The sequence below is a fragment of the Gigantopelta aegis genome, chromosome 4 (genome assembly GCF_016097555.1).
Source record: "Gigantopelta aegis isolate Gae_Host chromosome 4, Gae_host_genome, whole genome shotgun sequence".
Classification (NCBI taxonomy): Eukaryota; Metazoa; Mollusca; class Gastropoda; order Neomphalida; family Peltospiridae; genus Gigantopelta; species Gigantopelta aegis.
The window spans coordinates 38,116,525-38,137,876 of record NC_054702.1 but is presented as its reverse complement, the minus strand read 5'-3'; the positions used below and the strand labels follow the sequence as shown (position 1 = coordinate 38,137,876).

General features: G+C 37.3%; 1 protein-coding gene across 1 annotated transcript in view; it reads right to left on the bottom strand.

Moving 5' to 3' along the window:
- LOC121370507 (transmembrane protein 135-like) overlaps nucleotides 1–21,352 on the bottom strand; it is a 205,596-nt gene that overhangs the window by 166,547 nt on the left and 17,697 nt on the right. The window contains exon 5 of the mRNA XM_041495790.1: nucleotides 15,232–15,265. The gene's annotated coding sequence lies outside the window, so the exon portion shown is untranslated. The remainder of the gene's footprint in view (nucleotides 1–15,231; nucleotides 15,266–21,352) is intronic.

The window sequence follows — 21,352 nt, the reverse complement described above, 5'->3', positions numbered from 1 at the left end:
GACACCTAAAGTGTCAAAAGTATTACAAAGACATTTGGCTGGATTAAATCAGTTAAGACTCAGCTTAAGAGAACAGTACACATGCTTATAAAACTAGACTCAAAGATTAACAGAGTCTGAGACTTTTAACACCATGGCAACACCAAACAAATTGTATTCATGTGATGTCATTAGAGATTCGATTCTAGACCCTACAGTTTCATAAGCATGGGCCGAGTATGGTAGCTTTACCATGTTGGTAGTCAGTAGTGGCACAGAGGTTAATCCATTGGTCTTCCAGCTGGCAGGTGCTGGGTTCACATGCTAGTACTTATATCCCCCCCCCCCCCCCCCCACTTCATGTTATGTGTCTAGGTCAAACAAATTTATTATATTAACTCACTAAGAAATGGATGTTCATCTGTGATGAATGCAATATCATTGAAGATGAATTTCATTACATTGTACAATGTAAGAAATATTAGTATCAGCAGTCAAAGTTATTTCATTTTATCTCCAACTACAACCCTTCATTTTTAAATATGAAGAGCAGTTTATTTTTATTATAAAAAATCAGGACCCAGCCAACATAGGTGTTATTTGCAAGTTGGTTTTCCAATATAATGAACAGACTGTAGTAGTGACATACATGTATATGTATACATGTATATGTATGTAAAAATATAGTCATTAATTGTTTGTTGATATTGCAACTTTTTAATGTTATTTTGTGCACTCTGTTCCCATGTGGAATGTTTAAATGCAATAAATTTTATCTTTATCTTATCTATTACTTTCTGTTAAAATTGTATTACAAACATAGTGGAAGATTCAGTTGTGATATCAAAAGAATATCGACGCTGATGGCGAAAACATACAAATGACGGGGAAAAAAATGTTCAATTATATCTAGCATTAGGTGTTTAAAAGTGATTGCTGAATAGCTAGCTTCTGGTAGCAAGTTTTAGCTGGTTTTAGCTGAAGAGGAATATACATACAGGGTATATTTCAAGTCATGTAATCTGGTGCCTTTATCATTTGCTGTGTGACCCTGCCTTTAATGACTGCATGGTTAAAGAGGCGAGAGATGAGAGTTGGTGTAATGGCTTTTTTCATTCTGTGTTGGACATCAGGAACCCAGTAACCAGTGCACCAAGACTGGTATATTCAAGGCTGTGGAATGTGATGCCCTGTCTGTGGAAAAGTGCATATAAAATATCCTGTGCTACTAATGAAAAAATATAGTGGGTTTCCTCTCTGAGACTATAATTATATCAGACTTACCAAATGTTTGACATCCAGTAGCCAATGATTAATAAATCACTGTGCTCTAGTGGTGTCGTTAAACAAAACAAAATCTTTAGCAACGCTTATGCATGGTCGACACCCATTGGTGTGTCCATTGGGCTATTTCTCATTCCAGCCAGTATATCAAAGGTCATGGTATGTGTTGTCCTGTCTGTGGGAAAGTGCATATTGCTGCTAATGGAAAAATGTAGCAGGTTTTCCCTGTGATTACAAGTCAAAATTACCAAGTACAAATGTCTGATATCCAACAGCCAATGATTAATAAATCACTGTGCTCTAGTGGTGTCGTTAAACAAAACAAAATCTTTAGCAACGCTTATGCATGGTCGACACCCATTGGTGTGTCCATTGGGCTATTTCTCATTCCAGCCAGTATATCAAAGGTCATGGTATGTGTTGTCCTGTCTGTGGGAAAGTGCATATTGCTGCTAATGGAAAAATGTAGCAGGTTTTCCCTGTGATTACAAGTCAAAATTACCAAGTACAAATGTCTGATATCCAACAGCCAATGATTAATAAATCATTGTGCTCAAGTGGTGTCGTTAAACAAAACAAACTTTAACTTTAGGAATCCATCACCTTCTAGTCCAACATGTATATCGTTGACTGAATCACCAAGACAAAGGAGGCCAGTTCCACTGTGCCGGCATGCCGTTATATATACTGCTGCAGGAAGACCTGTCAATCTCCCTAACAAGCTATGGTAAGAAATTGTCTGAGAAGGCAGACCAGGCTGATGCCAGTGTTGATTGCCGCTACATCAAGTGCACTTTTATCAGGTTCACCAAAACAAACAAACAAAATAGGAAAGTTGCCAGATTTTTGCATGCGATAGCCAGTATTTAACACCAACAAAAAGAACTGGGCAATTCAGGGCTACAGAAGTCATTTTGTCTAAACTATTAGTGTATTCAACATTAATCAAAACAAACAGAGGGCTGGAATTTCAAAAGAAGAAAATAACAGTCTTTGACCTTTTAGATGCTGACTTCTTTTATGGCCGCTGGTGCAGACGACAGCTGGTAAATCTTTATTAAGATGTAGAACTCAGCAGATTAGATAGGAAGATACCATTTTATTGTGTGTATACACTCCACTTATACATGTATTTACCATATATATATATATATATATATACAGTCAAACCTGTCCTAGCGGCCACCTGTAATCAGCAGTCACCTGCCTTAAGCGGCCACTTTTTCCCTCCCAAATGATTTATAATGTAAATGCACCTGTAATAAGTGTTCACCTGTCTAACGTGGCCAGTGGTCATCTAAATCGGATCCCAAATCGCTAAAATACCTGTAATAAGCGGCCACATTAAATGTTTACTATTATACAAAAGGGATATTTTAACAACAGAGATAAGGTGCAGCAAATAACCGATCTTCACTCCTTCAGGAATACTAGTACCCATTCAGTCCCGACATCTCTACTGTGTGTTTAGAAAGTATGACTCTAATTGCCTCTGAGCAGGCTACACTTGACATTTATAGATTCACATGCTATGACCATACATCGCATATAGTAAGAATTAAATAATTAAATAGAAAAAGAAAACAAACTTGTTGAGAACGGTTAATTTAATACATTCCATTTGCATTTTTTATGAAGGAGACATGTCATAAGTTTAAGATTTATAGTCAACTGTGAAGCATACATCCGTTGATTAGCAGTACAGATGGTAAAACAAGAAACAACAACAAATGTTTTAAAGACTATATATGTGGCAACCTGTAATCAGCGGCCACCTGTCTTAAGCGGCCACTTTTATCTATTCCCTTGTGTGACCACTTAAAGGGACATTCCTGAGTTTGCTGCAATTTATAAGATATTATCGACTAACAGATACTTTTTAATGATTGTAATTACATATCAAATATATTTTTCTGCATAAAATGTATATTAAACGTGTTTCTGATCGTTCTAATATTTTTACTAGGTTAAATTTCTTTCTCTTTTTTTTCTTTTTTTTGCTAAATTTTTTTTTTTTCATACGTACAAAATTATGAAGGCTTCTTACAAATATTAAGACGATCAGAAACACATTGAATATACAGACACTGATATTCTAAACAAGAAAATATATTTAATATGTAAGTTTAATCGTAGAAATATTTTATTAGATGGAAACATCTTACAATGCATCACACTCAGGAATGTATTTTCTGGGCATTCAGAAGAAGTTGGGGTTCTCGGGGCCCCTGAACCATATTTGTGACTACTGGTGTTCATGTTAACCTTGTGAAAATCCTCAGTAGTACAGTGAAACCTCTTATAACCAGACCCTCTACAGTGGCGTAGGAAGGTGCCAAAAAGTGGGGGGAGGCACACTTTTATATTTACATACTCTTTCACTATTATAAAGCGAATATAAAGCAAAATATCTGAAAAGTTGGGGGGCACATGCCCCCTTGCTACCCCCCCCCCTCCTATGCCAGTGCTCTATAAACCGGAATTCTCTCAAAACCAGACATTTTTTAGTTCTTTAAAAAATATCAGTACAGTACTTAACATCTCTAAACTGGATACCTCTAAAAACTGGACATTTTACTTGGTTCTGAGGGTGTCCGGTTTAGAGGGGTTTCACTATAGATGGAAATGTCTATTTGGTTTAGCTACATACACTGTATTTATGAATTGTTTATGTCCTTTATGCCCTTAATATATTTATATTAATTAATTAATTTATTTTTATTACCGTATGGTGAGTTTTTTTTAAAAGGATGTCTTGGAAGAAAATCAAACCTTTCGTTCTGCCGATTTAAAAGTACAACTTTACAGCCATACATTTCACTCACAGCATGTATAAAGAATAGATTGCAGCACCTTTTTGTTTAAATTATTCACCAGCTCAACATGCCAGTAACATAATCTACCCACTGCAAAGAAATACAAGTATAACAACCTTTCAATAAATTCTAACATAAACAAGAATACCATTCCAGAAACATTGCCCGGTGGTTTGATGAAAGATGCAGATAAACCTTGGTCTACAAAGGACAAACACAAATTATGTGCATGAAATGCTTTACTAAATCCTGAAACCAACACACAAGTCAAGCTAGACAGTGGACTGGCATAACAAGTAGAAGTGCAAGTCCGAAAAAGAGCGGGGGAAAAAGGTAAGGAGCAGACGGCACAGACAACACAGACGGCAGAGCATACTAGATCTTCCAGTGCATTTATGCTTGTTTACCAAGCACTTAACCACTGACACAACAGGGACGGGCTAGCCAAAGCCACACATTGATGGCTTTTCTAAAAACTCCGTTATCCAAATCTTTCTGGCACCTCAAGCAATGCAGGGAATCTTAAGCAGCTCTTGACTTTTTGTGGCGGAGTCTGTATGGTATGGAGTCTGAGTCAAGACGACACCGGTCCCACCTCTGGAGCCAAAGTCAAATTTACAGAAATGCACCTCTAATGATAAAGTAATCAAAGAGTATAATGACACGGTATTACTGGCTGATTTGATAAAGCCTGGCAAGATCCACCATCTCTGGGTAATGTATGCAGAGGCATGCACGGACTGGCCAATATGACTGGCTGAACTAAAGATTCATGAAAATACCAGTCTATACACTCAGTAAACGTTGTTGAATATTCTGTATTCTGAAAATGTAACCAAAACCAAAACAATTCAACAAGGATGTAACCAGCCAAAGGACCATCAAAAGGTGGTCTTAAGAGATTAGTAAATGCTTTAGAACAGGTGAAAATTAACTGAAGTACATGTAGTAGCTGTTTAAAACAGGTGAAAATTAACTGAAGTACATGTAGTAGCTGTTTAAAACAGGTGACAATGAAGTGAAGTGCATGTAGTAGCTGTTTAAAACAGGTGAAAATTAACTGAAGTACATGTAGTAGCTGTTTAGAACAGGTGAAGATTAACTGAAGTAGTAGCTGTTTAGAACAGGTGAAAATTAACTGAAGTAGTAGCTGTTTAGAACAGGTGAAAATTAACCGAAGTGCATGTAGTAGCTGTTTAAAACAGGTGAAAATTAACTGAAGTAGTAGCTATTTAGAACAGGTGAAAATTAATTGAAGTACATGTAGTAGCTGTTTAAAACAGGTGAAAATTAACTGAAGTAGTAGCTGTTTAGAACAGGTGAAAATTAACTGAAGTACATGTAGTAGCTGTTTAAAACAGGTGAAAATTAACTGAAGTACATGTAGTAGCTGTTTAAAACAGGTGAAAATTAACTGAAGTAGTAGCTGTTTAGAACAGGTGAAAATTAACCGAAGTGCATGTAGTAGCTGTTTAAAACAGGTGAAAATTAACTGAAGTAGTAGCTATTTAGAACAGGTGAAAATTAACTGAAATACATGTATTAGCTGTTTAAAACAGGTGAAAATTAACTCAAGTAGTAGCTGTTTAGAACAGGTGAAAATTAACTTAAGTGCATGTAGTAGCTGTTTAAAACAGGTGAAAATTAACTGAAGTAGTAGCTATTTAGAACAGGTGAAAATTAACTGAAGTACATGTAGTAGCTGTTTAAAACAGGTGAAAATTAACTGAAGTACATGTAGTAGCTGTTTAAAACAGGTGAAAATTAACTGAAGTAGTAGCTGTTTAGAACAGGTGAAAATTAATTGAAGTGCATGTAGTAGCTGTTTAAAACAGGTGAAAATTAACTGAAGTACATGTAGTAGCTGTTTAAAACAGGTGAAAATTAACAAGTAGTAGCTGTTTAGAACCGGTGAAAATTAACCGAAGTGCATGTAGTAGCTGTTTAAAACAGGTGAAAATTAACTGAAGTAGTAGCTGTTTAGAACAGGTGAAAATTAACTGAAGTACATATAGTAGCTGTTTAAAACAGGTGAAAATGAAGTGAAATGCATGTAGTAGCTGTTTAAAACAGGTGAAAATTAACTGAAGTACATGTAGTAGCTGTTTAAAACAGGTGAAAATTAACAAGTAGTAGCTGTTTAAAACAGGTGAAAATTAACCGAAGTGCATGTAGTAGCTGTTTAAAACAGGTGAAAATTAACTGAAGTAGTAGCTGTTTAGAACAGGTGAAAATTAACTGAAGTACATGTAGTAGCTGTTTAGAACAGGTGAAAATTAAGTGAAGTACATGTAGTAGCTGTTTACAACAGGTGAAAATTAACTGAAGTACATGTAGTAGCTGTTTAAAACAGGTGAAAATTAACTGAAGTACATGTTGTAGCTGTTTAAAACAGGTGAAAATTAACAGAAGTACATGTAGTAGCTGTTTAAAACAGGTGAAAATTAACAGAAGTACATGTAGTAGCTGTTTAAAACAGGTGAAAATTAACTATAGTAGTACTGTTTAGAGCAGGTGAAAATTAAAGGGAAATTCCTGAGTTTGCTGCATTGTAAAATGTTTCCGACTAATAAAATATATTTCTACGATTAAAGTTACATATTAAATATATTTTCTTGTTTAGAATATCAGTGTCTGTATATTCAATGTGTTTCTGGTCATCTTAATATTTGTAAGAAGCCCAAACTGGATTTTGTCTTGAAATAATTTCGTACGTCCGAAAAAAATATATTTTAGGAAATAAAATGAAATTTAACCTAGTACAAATATTAGAACAATCAGAAACACGTTTAATATACAACCACTAATATTTTATGCAGAAAAATATATTTGATATATAATTACATAACATCTTAAAAACTGCAGCAAACTCAGGAATGTCCCTTTAACTGAAGCACATTTTTTTAGTGATAAAGGCGGTTGTTGTAGGCAGATTATATTATTATTATATACATGGTATGCTCTGTTTAATAGCGGTGGGAGATTTGACTTAATAAAAGAAACAATATTGATTGAGTGCATTGTCACATGTCTAAGGCTACTTATTCCTTCTTTCCCTCGGGTGTTTTAATTACCAGCCTAATTCACTTTCTGAGAAACTGGACAGCTCATAATACAGCCTAGCTTTGATGCACTAGTATGATACATGCGTGGGTGGCACTGGTTGGGAATAAAGTGTACCCAAGATTTTTTTAATTTCATTTCAAAGTTATTTTTGTGTTTATTTTGACCTTAAAGGTTCAAGCATTGTCCCCAAGCTGTCCAGGATATGGGTTAATGATTAGTTGTGAGTGTTCAGAGTGAGAAAGAAGGAAGGAAGGAAATGTTTTATTTAACGACGCACTCAACACATTTTATTTACGGTTATATGGCATCAGACATAAGGTTAAGGACCACACAGATATTGAGAGACGAAACCTGCTGTCACCACTTCATGGACTACTCTTTTCGATTAGCAGCAAGGGATCTTTTATATGCACCATCCCACAGACAGGGTAATACAGATCATGGCCTTTGATATACCAGTTGTGGTGCACTGGCTGGAATGAGAAATAGCCTAATGGGCCCACCGATGGGGATCGATCCCAGACCGACCACGCATCGAGCGAGCACTTTACCACTGGGCTATGTTCTGCCCCTGGGTTAATGATTACTTGTGAGTGGTCAGAGTGCAAAAGAAGTCAGTGTAGTGGCATTGCACGTCACGAGCTGGAGCCGGTAGTTGGATGCAAACCCAGCACCTGTCTGTAGCTCAGACAGTAGAATACTCATCCAAGGTCCTAGAGTCTACGGATCAAGTCCCATCAGTGGACCTATTCTCTGTGTGTGGTTTTTGTGGGAGAGTGCATATAAAAGATCCCTTGCAGGGAACATTTTGTTTTCAAAATCTTGATTAGTGACATTTCTAATCAAATGAAAATAGATTAGCAATTACTGTTTAATTGTGTAGCGAAAAATGTAGCAGGTTTCCTCTGACTACATGTCACAATGACCAAATGTTTGACATCTAGTAACCGATGATTAATAAATTAATATGCTCTACCGGAGTCATTAAACACAAAATAATCTTTAACTTTAAACTGTCAGCCTCAAGGCTGATGGCTTAACCAGCGAATACAACCACGGGCGACCTGTACTTGATTCATTTCATTTCATTTCAACTTATTTTCATGCTTATATCCAATTAAGTTTCAAGCAAGCTATCCTCAACATACACTTCAGCTATCTGGGCTATCTGTTCAGGACAGTGGCTTAGGTGTTAGTTGTTAGTGGTTAGTGAGAGAAAAGAGGGTGTAGTGGTCTTATTTACACCCAATGAGTCGCTCTGGGTGGGAGCCGGTACCGGGCTGCGAACCCAGTACCTACCAGCCTTATGTCTGATGGCTTAATTATGACACCACCACAGCCAGTTTGTACTTGATAACCTCCTAGCTTACACAATTAATCAATGCAAAACAGATTTCCTTTCTTCAGTTGTGACTTAACACACGGCAACGTATAATTCAAACAATTGACACCTTGACACGAAAGAAAAACCTTGTAATCCACCGGCTAATTGTGAGCTGCCGTTGCAATTGTGGTCTTTTAATTCAGCTCAGAATAAACGCACGGGAAGGAACGCACACCCAGTCTGTCCTTCACACCCAGATGACTTGGCAGCAGGCCTGACCACAAGCTCAATAGACCGATTAGTATTTCCATAAATCTCTCCTACAAATGCACCTCTCCGAAGCAGAATAGTACATTCTATGCACTTGTCATCCATGGAATATGATTAAAGATTTTGACCTTCTCGGTTTGGCACCGATACGCATTGGCAAGCATATTTTCCATACATATTATGATTATTTCAATTCATCGTGTGAGAGGTTGGACAAACAAGACCGATGCATGCTTAGGCAATGTTATAAAAATTTTTTTACAAAAATTCCTCTTACCTACAGTTATGGGGGGGTTTTCATGCTGATTTAAGGTAACAAAATGCAATATTAAAAATATTTTATGGTGTAGTTGTAATAAACAGACACATAGCCTTTTTTCCGGTCAGGATTTTTCTGGGTTTTTCATAGTTTTAAAATATTTAATGTTTATTTTAGCTGAAAAATGCAACATTGAATATACTTTATGGCGCAGTCATACTAAAAGAAGACATTAATTAAAACAAGTTCAGCTAATTTTGAAAATAGAATATACAGAATACTAAAGTTGTAAGTATAGTCCCTCCCACAAGGAACGCCTTTCTTTCATACTATGGAATTTACTACAAGTTACTTATTTCTAAATTGCACACAAAAATAGTACTTTTTTTTATTATTTCCAAAAGACTTTTACTTTTCTTCTTACATTAAAACAAACTGAAATTATTTTAAAAAACCAAAAAACAAACATTTTTGTAGAATAATAAAGTTGTAAGTATAGTCCCTCCCACAAGAAATGCCTTTTTTTTATACTATGGAATTTACTACAAGTTACTTATTTCTAAATTGCACACAAAAATAGTACTTTTTTATTATTTCCAAAAGACTTTTACTTTTCTTCTTACGTCAAAACCAAACTGAAATTATTTACAAAAAACATTTTTGTAGGATAATGGGATGGACTATAGGTATATATTATATCAAACATATTTTTCTGTGATGTATACATATATATTTGGAGAAAAATCCCATATACCACCACAGAGTGTTAAGATAACAAACAATTTTGAAAAGAATCAAGGCTTTACTAGCTGTAAGTAAGTACTACACTTTGTTCTGAAACAAACTCCCAAAATATTCAATTCATTAACTTTACATTTATTCTTACACCCGTGGAAAACATTAACTCATACCTTTCACAACATAAAATGTCTTTAATTTTTACAAAGTACTGAAGGATATTTGTGCCCGGATTATTTTTTCCCACATGTCTGCATATTTGTCTAACAATGACCCTGTTGACAGCAATGTGTGGGGAGGGTAATTAAACAGAAAAAGGTACACAGGGTCCGGACTCCGGCATTTCAAGCTTGCCACAACAATGGACCACGGCAAATTTACTCGGAAAACACAGACAACACAACCTGTTAATAAAATATTTGGAGCCTGAATTCTCCACTTGTTCACAAAAACAAATTTGTAGAATTCCACGCTTTCAATCAATTTTTATTTTCAACAAAATGTTTACTGTCAACCACAGCAAAACACAAAGGAGAACTTTGTATTTAAAATGTCAAGCTTATTTCAGTTTTTCTTGTTGCCATTTTTGTTGTATAATTTGTTATAAGTTTTAGGAATTTGAAAAAAAAAAATTAAATCTTCTATTCTGATCAAAGGTCAAGTAAAACAAAGCAAATTATATGACAGAGACTTCAAGATATTATGTATGTATACAAGATATTATGTATGTATACAAGATATTATGTATGTATTCAAGATATTATGTATGTATACAAGATATTATGTATGTATACAAGATATTATGTATGTATACAAGATATTATGTATGTATACAAACCCCACTAATAAAAACATAACATAATTTTGTATTCATGTTTTCAACAAAATTAAATTAAACACTGCCGTAGGAAGCATGGGCGTATGGGGACTCTTTGATTTAGGGGGACTGGAGGGGTTGATTTGCCCAAAATTTTACCCAGATAAAAACTGTCCGAATTTTCCCCACTGTTTTGGCCCCCCCCCCCCCCCCCCCCCCCCCCCCCCCCCCCCCCCAGGGTTGTACGCCCATGGTAGGAAATGGGGGGGGGGGAATGGGGGTGGGGCATTTTGCTTTATATTTGCTTTATAACAGTGTAAAAGCATGTAAATATAATAGTGCATCATTCATACAAGTTGAGGGGCGGGATGTAGCCCAGTGGTACAATGCTCGCTCGATGCGCCGTCGGTCTGGGATCGATCCCTGTCGGTGGGCCCATTGAGCTATTTCTCATTCTAGCCAGTGCACCACAACTGTTATATCAATGGCTGTGGTATGTGTTATCCTGTTTGTGGGATGGTGCATATAAAAGATCCCTTGCTGCTGATCAAAAAGAGTAGCTCATGAAGTGGCAACAGCAGGTTTCCTCTCTCAATGTCTGTGTGGTCTTTAACCATATGTTTGATGCCATATAACTGTAAATAAAATGTGTTGAGTGCATCGTTAAATAAAACATTTCCTTCTTCATACCCTTAGAAGGTAAATAAGTTAAAATAAATATAGCACAAAATTCTAGTTGTTGCTGGGTGGGGTTTTTTTTCCTGAATCCTACATGATTCATAAAAATAAGAAAGAAGTGGTCAATTTATTGTCATTTATTGTCAATTTATTTGTCATGCAAACAAAATTACCATTGTTGCAATCTGCAGAATCCTATAGTAAAAAGTAAAGTTTTGTTTTATTTAACGACGCCACTAGAGCACATTGATTTTTGTATCTTATCATCGGCTATTGGACGTCAAACATATGGTCATTCTGACACTGTTTTTAGAGGAAACCCGCTGTCGCCACTACATGGGCTACTCTTTTACGACAGGCAGCAAGGGATCTTTTATTTGCGCTTCCCACAGGCAGGATAGCACAAACCATGGCCTTTGTTGAACCAGTTATGGATCACTGGTCGGTGCAAGTGGTTTACACCTACCCATTGAGCCTTGCGGAGCACTCACTCACGGTTTGGAGTCAGTATCTGGATTAAAAATCCCATGCCTCGACTGGGATCCGAACCCAGTACCTACCAGCTTGTAGACCGATGGCCTGCCACGACACCACCGAGGCCGGTACAGAATCCTATAGATGCTGATATAACTTAAAAGTTTGTCACCACTACAGCACATTGCTTATTTAATCACTGGCTGTTTTATGTAAAACATTTGGTAATTTTTGACAGTCTTGGAGGAAACCCACTACATTTTTCCATTAGCAGATAGGCATCTTTTATATGCACTTTTCCACAGACAGGACATCACACACATTGGCTTTTGATATGCCAGTTGTGGTACTGAGGCAGTGGTTGGAATGGGAAATGGGTCCAACGAAGGGATTCGATTCTATGACTCAAGCACCCCAGGCAAGTACTCTACCGACTGAGCTAGATCCCGTCTGATGAAAGGTACATGTGTCTTACGACATGTAACATGTAGTTTAGTTGAAACAACTTTAAAATGGGGACAATTACTCTGCCTGAATCAAGTCCCAGAAAACTGTAGTATCTACAAAGTCTCCACCTATTCTACAATATACAGTGAAACTCCCCTAAACCGGACACCCTCGGGACCAAGTAAAATGTCCAGTTTTAAGAGGTATTCGGTTTAGACAGTTTATTTTCTCTGTACTGATTTTTTAAAAAGGCCTGTGAACAATGTCCGGTCTTGGAGGAATTCCGGTTTACAGAGCGTCCGGTTTTGAGAAGTTTCACTGTATTTATATGGTAGGGGGAGATAACCCTGTGCTCATGTTTATTCTGCATGGAAAAACTAATATCGTGAGTTATTGTGATAATTTGTATTAATTACATGTATACACCACAAATGATGCAGTACTTGTCAAGATCGTTCAGTTATGAGCACACTGTCTTAGTATTCAGGTCTGGGATGAATACAGTACAGAAATATGCACAAGTACAATGTATGCAGGCATGTTACACGTACACATGCATGTAACAGATTACTGCATGCACTCGGTGACACGCACCATAGGAAAGCTGACACCAACAACATGCATGTACAATGACACTTTTTACAGATAGCGGCCTTGAAGGAAAGAAATGTTCTATTTAACAACACACTCAACATATTTTATTTATGGTTATATGGTGTCAGACATATGGTTAGAGACCACACAGATATTCAGAGAAGAAACCCACTGTCGCCACTTCATGGGCTACTCTTTTTTCGATTAGCAGCAAGGGATCTTTTATATGCACCATCCCACAGACAGGATAGTACATACCACGGCCTTTGTTACACCAGTTGTGGAGCACTGGTTGGTACGGATAGCGGCCTTGAATGCTGACAGTTCTGGGGTAAAGTAACTGCCACTGTGACTTGGATCTTTAGAATTGGGTCATATTTAAAGTTAAAAGTTACGGTTTGTTTTGTATAACGACACCACAAGAGCACATTGATTTATTAATCATCAGCTATATTGGAAAAGTATGTTTTTGTTTAACGACACCACTAGAGTGTTGATTTATTCATTATTAACTATTGGATGTCAAACATATTTTTCCATAAGTAGCAAGGGATCTTTTATATGCACCATCCCACAGGCAGGATAGCACATACCATGACCTTTGATATACCAGTCGTGATGCACTGACTACAACAAGAAACAGCCCAATGGGCTCACCGATGGGGATCGATCCAGGTCATATTTAAGTACATTAAAGATTTTCAGTGACGATTTATGGCAAAATATATACAGGCTAGTAAAGAAAATTGTGTGAGTAAAATATTCCTGTTACCCAAAGAAAAGGAAATTAGTAATTATGGACTGAAATGAAATGAAATGAAATGAAATTAAATGAAATTTAGTTAAGTGAATACTGAAAGCTACAGAAGTCTCTGGACAAAGACATTTTACACACTTCATCCACAAATTAAACTCTTAAGTACAAGATTCCTCCCTTCCTTGTATAAGGTATCATGTTATTTTTTTTTTAAATCTCTTATAAAATAAAAAATATATTGTGATAACAAAACTGTTAAATGTTTGAAAAGCATGCAAGTGCCTGCTTCACACATTAACTGTGCCCAGAGGCAAATATACTGATGGACAAAACAATAAGGGATCACAGTAAATATTGACTGCAATCAAAAACCTCATCCATACATATAGTCAGGGTGTGAACTGTGTTACTGGCAGTCAAACCCACATGACTGACATTTAATTCCACATTAATGACACTTATAGTCCATCCCATCCACTTATAAAAATGTTTTTTTGTAAATAATTTCAGCTTGAGTTGAGTAAGAAGAAAAGTTAAAGTGTTTTGGAAATAACAACAAAAAAAATCCACTATTTTTGTGTGCAATTTAGAAATTAATTGGTTCAGAAATAAATAACTTGTAGTAAATTCCATAGTATAAAAAAGGCATTCCATTTGGGAAGGATTATACTCCTGCATTACATTGTTACATTTTATACAGGTATTACGGTACTACGCCAGTGTTTCTGCCAGAATGAAATTTTTGGGTATGGCACTATGGAATTGAATGCAACCACAGTCAACAGAGGGTATGGCGGGGCCATGTTTAGGGTTAGGGTTAAGAAAATCGTACAGTAATGATAAAAGTAATTAATTTTGTCAAAAGGTTAACTTCAAAAACAAAAATCTGCAATTTTTGGGGGGGATATGGCGCCATACCAGTTTTACCTTTTGGCAGAAACCCTGTTGTAATGCTGGTATGAAATGAAATTTAATCTACAAGACCAAGTGTTCCCTTATTTCTTTCTATCATTATACATTGGATGATGGTCTTTTCAAATGCCTGAAAATGATGAGCAAATTAACCTACAGCTCCCAATTCCCACGGCAACATCAAAAGTACCGCGGCATACCAGGTAATCAGGAAACATTTAGAGATGGGGAACATTAAAACAATTTTCATGGCAGTGCCACTGACTTTCAATGCCATTAAAATAAAAACGATAACCACTGTTTGTTTTTGGGATCGAGAAGGTCACCCGGGAAGCCAAATGTTAGTGAAACAGAGCGGGGTCAAAGCAAACAGCCGAGCATGCTGGGATTGGTGTGGCAAGTGTTTGAATCATGCAGTTTGTCAAATATTAAAGAAACACAGCAAAGATCAGACAAACATTGCATCAGCGTGGTGTGCCCACAGACAGGAAGTTAAATGTTAGACATTTCGGGGATCAATACTAGGGCCGCAAAAAGGTCAAAGGTCGCAGAGCCGGCACAGTGAATTATGGGACAGCAGCAGTGAATTGTGGGACATTGGCTCTGTGGACTTGTTTGCAGTCAGGTGTTCCTGCAAATGGAGTATGGGTGGGGGGGGGGGGGGGGGTGGCAAAGGCAAACATGGCTGCATGCTGGGATAACGTTGGCACACACGGGTGTAGAATGTGGCATCAACGTGGCACGTTTTCCATGCAGTTTCGAAAATGTAAACCAGTCAGACGCTTCCTTCTCCCTGACACTGTGCACTCTACTCACCAAATTTAATACGTAAACAGCCAGGGCGCTCCGCCTGCAAAAGAAACAGCAAACAGCACGTCAGACAGGCAAAGAAAACCCCAAAACATATTTACTAACACATCTGTCACAACGTAGCCCACACCAAAAAACACAGCTAAAACTGACCAATACAGGAACTAACAACAACCAAAAAAACCTACACACACAATGAAATGTATTTAAACAGTCGACAGTGGAGAGAAATATAAATATTTGGTAGTAAAAATAAAGCCATAATACACAACCATATTTGATTATGAAGAATTAAAAAAACAAATTAGTGCAAGAAAAAAATAAATGTTTTAGATTGAAAACCAACACCAAATAATGATGTGTAATTAAACTTGTTTTTAAAAAAGAAAAAAAAAAGAAGAAGGTTACACCGTTAGATACAATTACATGCAAATATACTATCCTAATGAGATTTTTTTCAGCAATGTCTGTGAAAGCACATTTAATCAGATTGTGTAAACGTATGATCGGGATCATTGACTCAATTAAACCCGCACACATCTGGAATCACATGCCAGCCACTGGTGTCCCATCTCCCGTGTCAAATAGTTTACCATTCCTAAATTAATACGGCCAATTACACATGCTTTCACTTAAAATTCCTCTCTCCATGACCCCATGTTTGTAGGCACCAAAATACACCAATTTACATGTCATCAACTATTTACTCATAGGCCAACGTCACCCTCTGGGAGTTTATTTTTCACATTCTAGATAAGACTAGATGATGGGAATAAAAAGGTGAAATAGTAGCTCATTTACCGAGATGTTCTAAAATGTATAATTACCATACAGGTACATTTAAAAAAGGAATGTTCAATTTAATTGCACATGTATACACCACGGAGAGAACACGCTCTTGGCCAGTAGCACTTTAGAGACAAGCTATGGGGAACCAAATGTGAACTGATCAACGCCACACAGTTCATCAGGAACATACAAATCCTGATCTAAATTAAGAGCCATAACCAACAGTGTTTGAACGCAGAAGAAGAATTGCACATGCTAATGGTAATACTTTGTCACATGGTCGAGAAGAAACCCACTGCTGCCACAACATTCATTATATTCACATAGCTCTCTTTGTTTTGTTTAAAGACATCATTGGAACACATTGATTTATTTATCATCGACAACTGGATATCAAACATTTGGAAAGTTTGACATTATAGTCTTAGTGAAAAAAACCTGATACATTTTTCCATTAGTAGCAAGGGATCTTTTATATGAATCATCCCACAGATGGGATAGCACAAACCATGGCCTTAATATACAGTTTGTGGTGCACTTGCTGGAACAAGAAATTGCCCAATGGGCCATTCCAGTAGGACTAGATCCTAAACTGACAGTACACCAGGTGAGTGCTATACCACTGGGCTACGTCCTGCTAGTTCTTGCATTTTTTTTTTTTTTTTGCATTGCACGGTCAAGAAATAGCAACATTGCAAGAGTTTAGTGAATTAGGTCTATGGTTAACACATAATCTGGGTCCACTGTACAAGCTATCTGTATTTGGCAAATCTATAATTCCAAGTAAATGCTTACTATTATATGGACAAAAGGACAAAAAGGTTGTTGTGGGGTACCAGCCTCGGTGGTGTAAGGCTGGTAGGTACAGGGTTCGCAGCCCAGTATCGGCTCCCACCCAGAGCAAGTTTTAACGACTCAATGGGTAGGTGTAAGACCACTACACACTCTTCTCTCTCACTAACAACTAATCCACTGTCTTGGACAAACAACCCAGAGCTGATGTATGTGCCCAGGACATCGTGCTTGAACCATAATTGGATATAAGCACACGCAAATAAGTTCAAATGAATGAATGAATGAAGGTTGTGGAGTTTTTTGTGTATAAAAAGAAATATATACATGTATAATTTTGTATATTGAGAAAAATATTCTGTATATTAAATATTTTATTGGTCAAAACAACCTACATGTATTTCCATATGAATATTTATTTCTCAATTTTCATATCTTTTATTTACCATTTTTGTAAATATTGATGTTACCATGGCCACATAAAAGAAAAAAATACTATGCATATATATCTATATATATCTATATATCTATATCTCTCTAATCTCTTGCTGCCTGTCATAAAAGAGTAGCCTATGTGGCAACAGTGGGTTTCCTCTCCAAATCTGTGTGGTCCTTAACCATATGTCTGATGCCATATAACCGTAAATAAAATGTGTTGAGTGTGTCGTTAAATAAAACATTTCTTTCTTTCTTTCTATATCTCTCTATATCTGTGTGTGTGTGTGTGTGTGTGGGGGGGGGGGGGGGGGGGGGGGGTCTCATCCAACTGTTTTCTACTAATGGATTTAACAGGTAATAGTTATAAATAAACTGCAAATCTCAGCACATACATAACACTGCATTTCATTCACTTGTCATCAATGACAGCAAGTCTTCTTTTTTTTCAACCCTGTCACATATGAAAGCCACCTGTTACAGCTAGGCACACAGCCAAACTTTCCGCCTGTATTGATAACACAAAGTCACATAAGACTGGTTTGCAGGTAATCTGATAGAGTAATGTGTATGTGGATAAAATGTATTACTGGGTTTTAAAAAAGTTAACTTAAAGTTTGTTTTGTTTGACGTCACCACTAGAGCACGTTGATTTATAAGTCATCAGCTGTTGGATGTCAAACATTTGGTAATTCTTAGAGAAAACCCACTTAGCGACTACATTTACCATTAGTAGCAAGGGATCTTTTACATGTCCCGTTTTGAAGGTGTTTCGCTGTAATTTACTTTATTAGAAAAGGAAAGGAATATTTCTTCACTAACATCTCAGCACATTTTTAAACTACAGCTAATTAGCTTTACATATCATTATTGTGACAGTGAGACAGTGAGAGAAAACCTGCTGCCACCACATATACAACACCACTAGAGCACATTCATTTAAAAGTCACTGGCTATTGGATGTCAAATATTTGGTAATTTTGACATTTAGACTTAGAGAAAACCAGCTACATATTTCTCTTAGTAGCAAGGGATCTCTTATAAGTACCACCCCACAAACAGGACAGCACATACCACAGCCTTTGAGTTGCCAGTTGTAGTGCACTGGCTGAAACTAGAAATCGCCCAATGGACCACCACTGGACTATATCCTACCACTACTTCATCCAAATAGCAGCAAGATCATTTACAAGCACTTTCCCACAGATATATGTAACACAGCACATGTATACCATAGTTTTTGATATACCACCGGCCTCAGTGGTGTCGTGGTTAGGCCATCGGTCTACAGGCTGGTAGGTACTGGGTTCAGATCCCAGTTGAGGGATGGGATTTTTAATCCAGATACCGCGGGGCTCAATGGGTAGGTGTAAACCACTTGCACCGACCAGTGATCCATAACTGGTTCAACAAAGGCCATGGTTTGTGCTATCCTGCCTGTGGGAAGCACAAATAAAAGATCCCTTGCTGCTAATCGGAAAGAGTAGCCCATGTAGTGGCAACAGCAGGTTTCCTCTCAAAATCTTTGTGGTCCTTAACCATATGTCTAACATCATATAACCGTAAATAAAATGTTTTGAGTGAGTCGTTAAATAAAACATTTCTTTCTTTGATATACCAATGGGTCCACTGACCAGGATCAATCCTAGACCGATGACACCCCTGTCATCAGGGGCCTAATTCACAAAGCTCTCTTAGGCTCTGCTAGACAACAAAGCATCCTCTTTGCAAGTCTTTTAGCATTGCACTGCGAGATCGCAAAGTTGCGAGAGTTTAGTGAATTAGGCCCCTGGGTGATTAACAATTTCTCCTGCTAGGTCTATAAATATATATATATATATATATATATATATATATATATATATATATATACTTCATTTCACAGGGGGGTGGGACGTAGCCCAGTGGTAAAGCACTCGCTTCATGCACGGTCGGTCTAGGATCAATAGCCATCGGTGGGTCCATTGGGCTATTTCTCGTTCCAGCCAGTGCCCCATGACTGGTATATCAAAGGCTGTGGTATGTGCTATCCTGTCTGTGGGATGGTGCATATAAAAGATCCCTTGCTGCTAATCGAAAAGAGTAGCCTATGAAGTGGCGACAGCGGATTTCCTATCTCAATATCTGTGTGGTCCATAATCATATGTCCAATGCCATATAACCGTAAATAAAATGTGTTGAGTGTGTCATTAAATAAAACATTTCCTTCCTTCCTTCTTTCTTTTCACAGGCCACTACCAGTATGTTGATCCCTGCATACCTCTCAGGTAACTTTTTTCTTCTGGATTTTGTTTTTTTCCAAAGAATTTAATATTCAATGAAGTAAATTTCACACCCACGTCTATAACCAACATCCTTCCATTACAAAAAAACCTGACAGTGATGTTCGAACATTACCCCGGTGGAGGTGTTTACTTTCATATTGCCTTACCACACTAATCATACAGTGGAGTTTTACTAAGGCAGAAAATGGGTCATGACTGACAACCCCAAAGACCCATGGATGTAAACCCAGTCACCTCGCTATTGTTGGCGGGTTACATCAGGTGTTGCACCCGGGTAATAGGCAATTCCCATGAGCCTCTATCAATAAGAACAGTTAATCCCCCTTGGCAGTTAAATTAAGGGGTTTCCAGTTACCTGGGCTTTTTTTTTCTTCACACATATTATTTGCCACATTTGACTGCTTTTTTTTCTACACTTTACAGTAAAGATAATCATATGGATATGGGACAATCTGGGTTGTCAGTATTATCATACACCACATTTTCACAGATATCATATGCCACATTTGACCGCCTTTCACACTTGTGGTAAATGTAGTGACATGGATATGTGGGACTATTTGGCTTTGTCTGAATTATTATGCACCAGTGTTTACAAGACTTACATGTAACACTATGCCAACTGTATACAAGGGGCTATAAAACAGTATTCATTATTTAAACAACATAATATATATGTTAGTCCTATTTTCTTCAGTTTTCACAAAGAAGTTTAAATGATTTTAAATGAACTAGGGAAGAATGACAAGGGGGAATGAAATGGAAGAGAATGGTGGTGGGGGGGGGGGGGGGGAGGGAGTAAATTGGACAGTAAAGAGGAGAGGTACTTTAAGATGTGTGCACTTGTGTTATATATACTGAACATGAAGTTGAACTCTGTAGTCACTTGTATAAAATTAATGTACTTCAATAGACCTTTTTATACTTTTATAAATTTGCCATAGCAGAATTTTTTTTTAATTTTTTTTGATGGATGCATAACTTTCGAAAAAGGACCTAAAACGAACCTCAGTGGTCACTGGGTATGCTGCATGCACCCTAGGTAAGGGCCTGGCACATCACAAAACAAAACACCTAATCTTTAACATACAACAAACTCACTTCCAGATGACTATAAAAAATAAAAGCACACTGTCTCGCAAGCACAAAGCCATAAGACAATTTCCCTGTCACAATTCTCCCATCATAAATTGAAGCCACAAGCGGCTCTAAATATAGAGCCTGGTTTATTTACACTTCCCGCCCTCACATATATACAGAAGCTTAACTCTGTTTGTTTCTCATAAATACGTTTCGCTCCGCCCAGTAAATAGACATCAGACTTGGGGCAAACACCCTCATTGACATCAAAGTGAAAATATTTTAAATGTTTATAACCTGCAATCTGCAATGAACTGGGCTTACATTCGGTTATAAAATATTTGTACAATGGTTGATTCACCGACTGTTTTCAGTGTTTTCAGCGTCCCCATGATTTGGGATTACCCAGCCATAGAGTAATACAGCTGCTGTGTCAAACAGAATTTGCTGGTGTGGTGCAAATGGAAAACAGTGGAGTGTGTTGATCACCACAATGTCCAGGACACATCCATAGCAAACATAACGCCTCAATGGTAACAGCCCCGGGCACAATACAGACAGGTAATTATAGGAAGTGTGGCCAATTTGTGCTAATAACAGTATACATAATGGTAACACGTGCATTCAAACTGCAGTCACCTGTTGGATGGAGGGGCAGGACATAGCCCAGTAGTAGAGCGCTCGCATGGTGCGTGGTCAGGAGTGGGATCGATTCCTGTCGGTGGGTTTACTGGGCTATTTCTCGT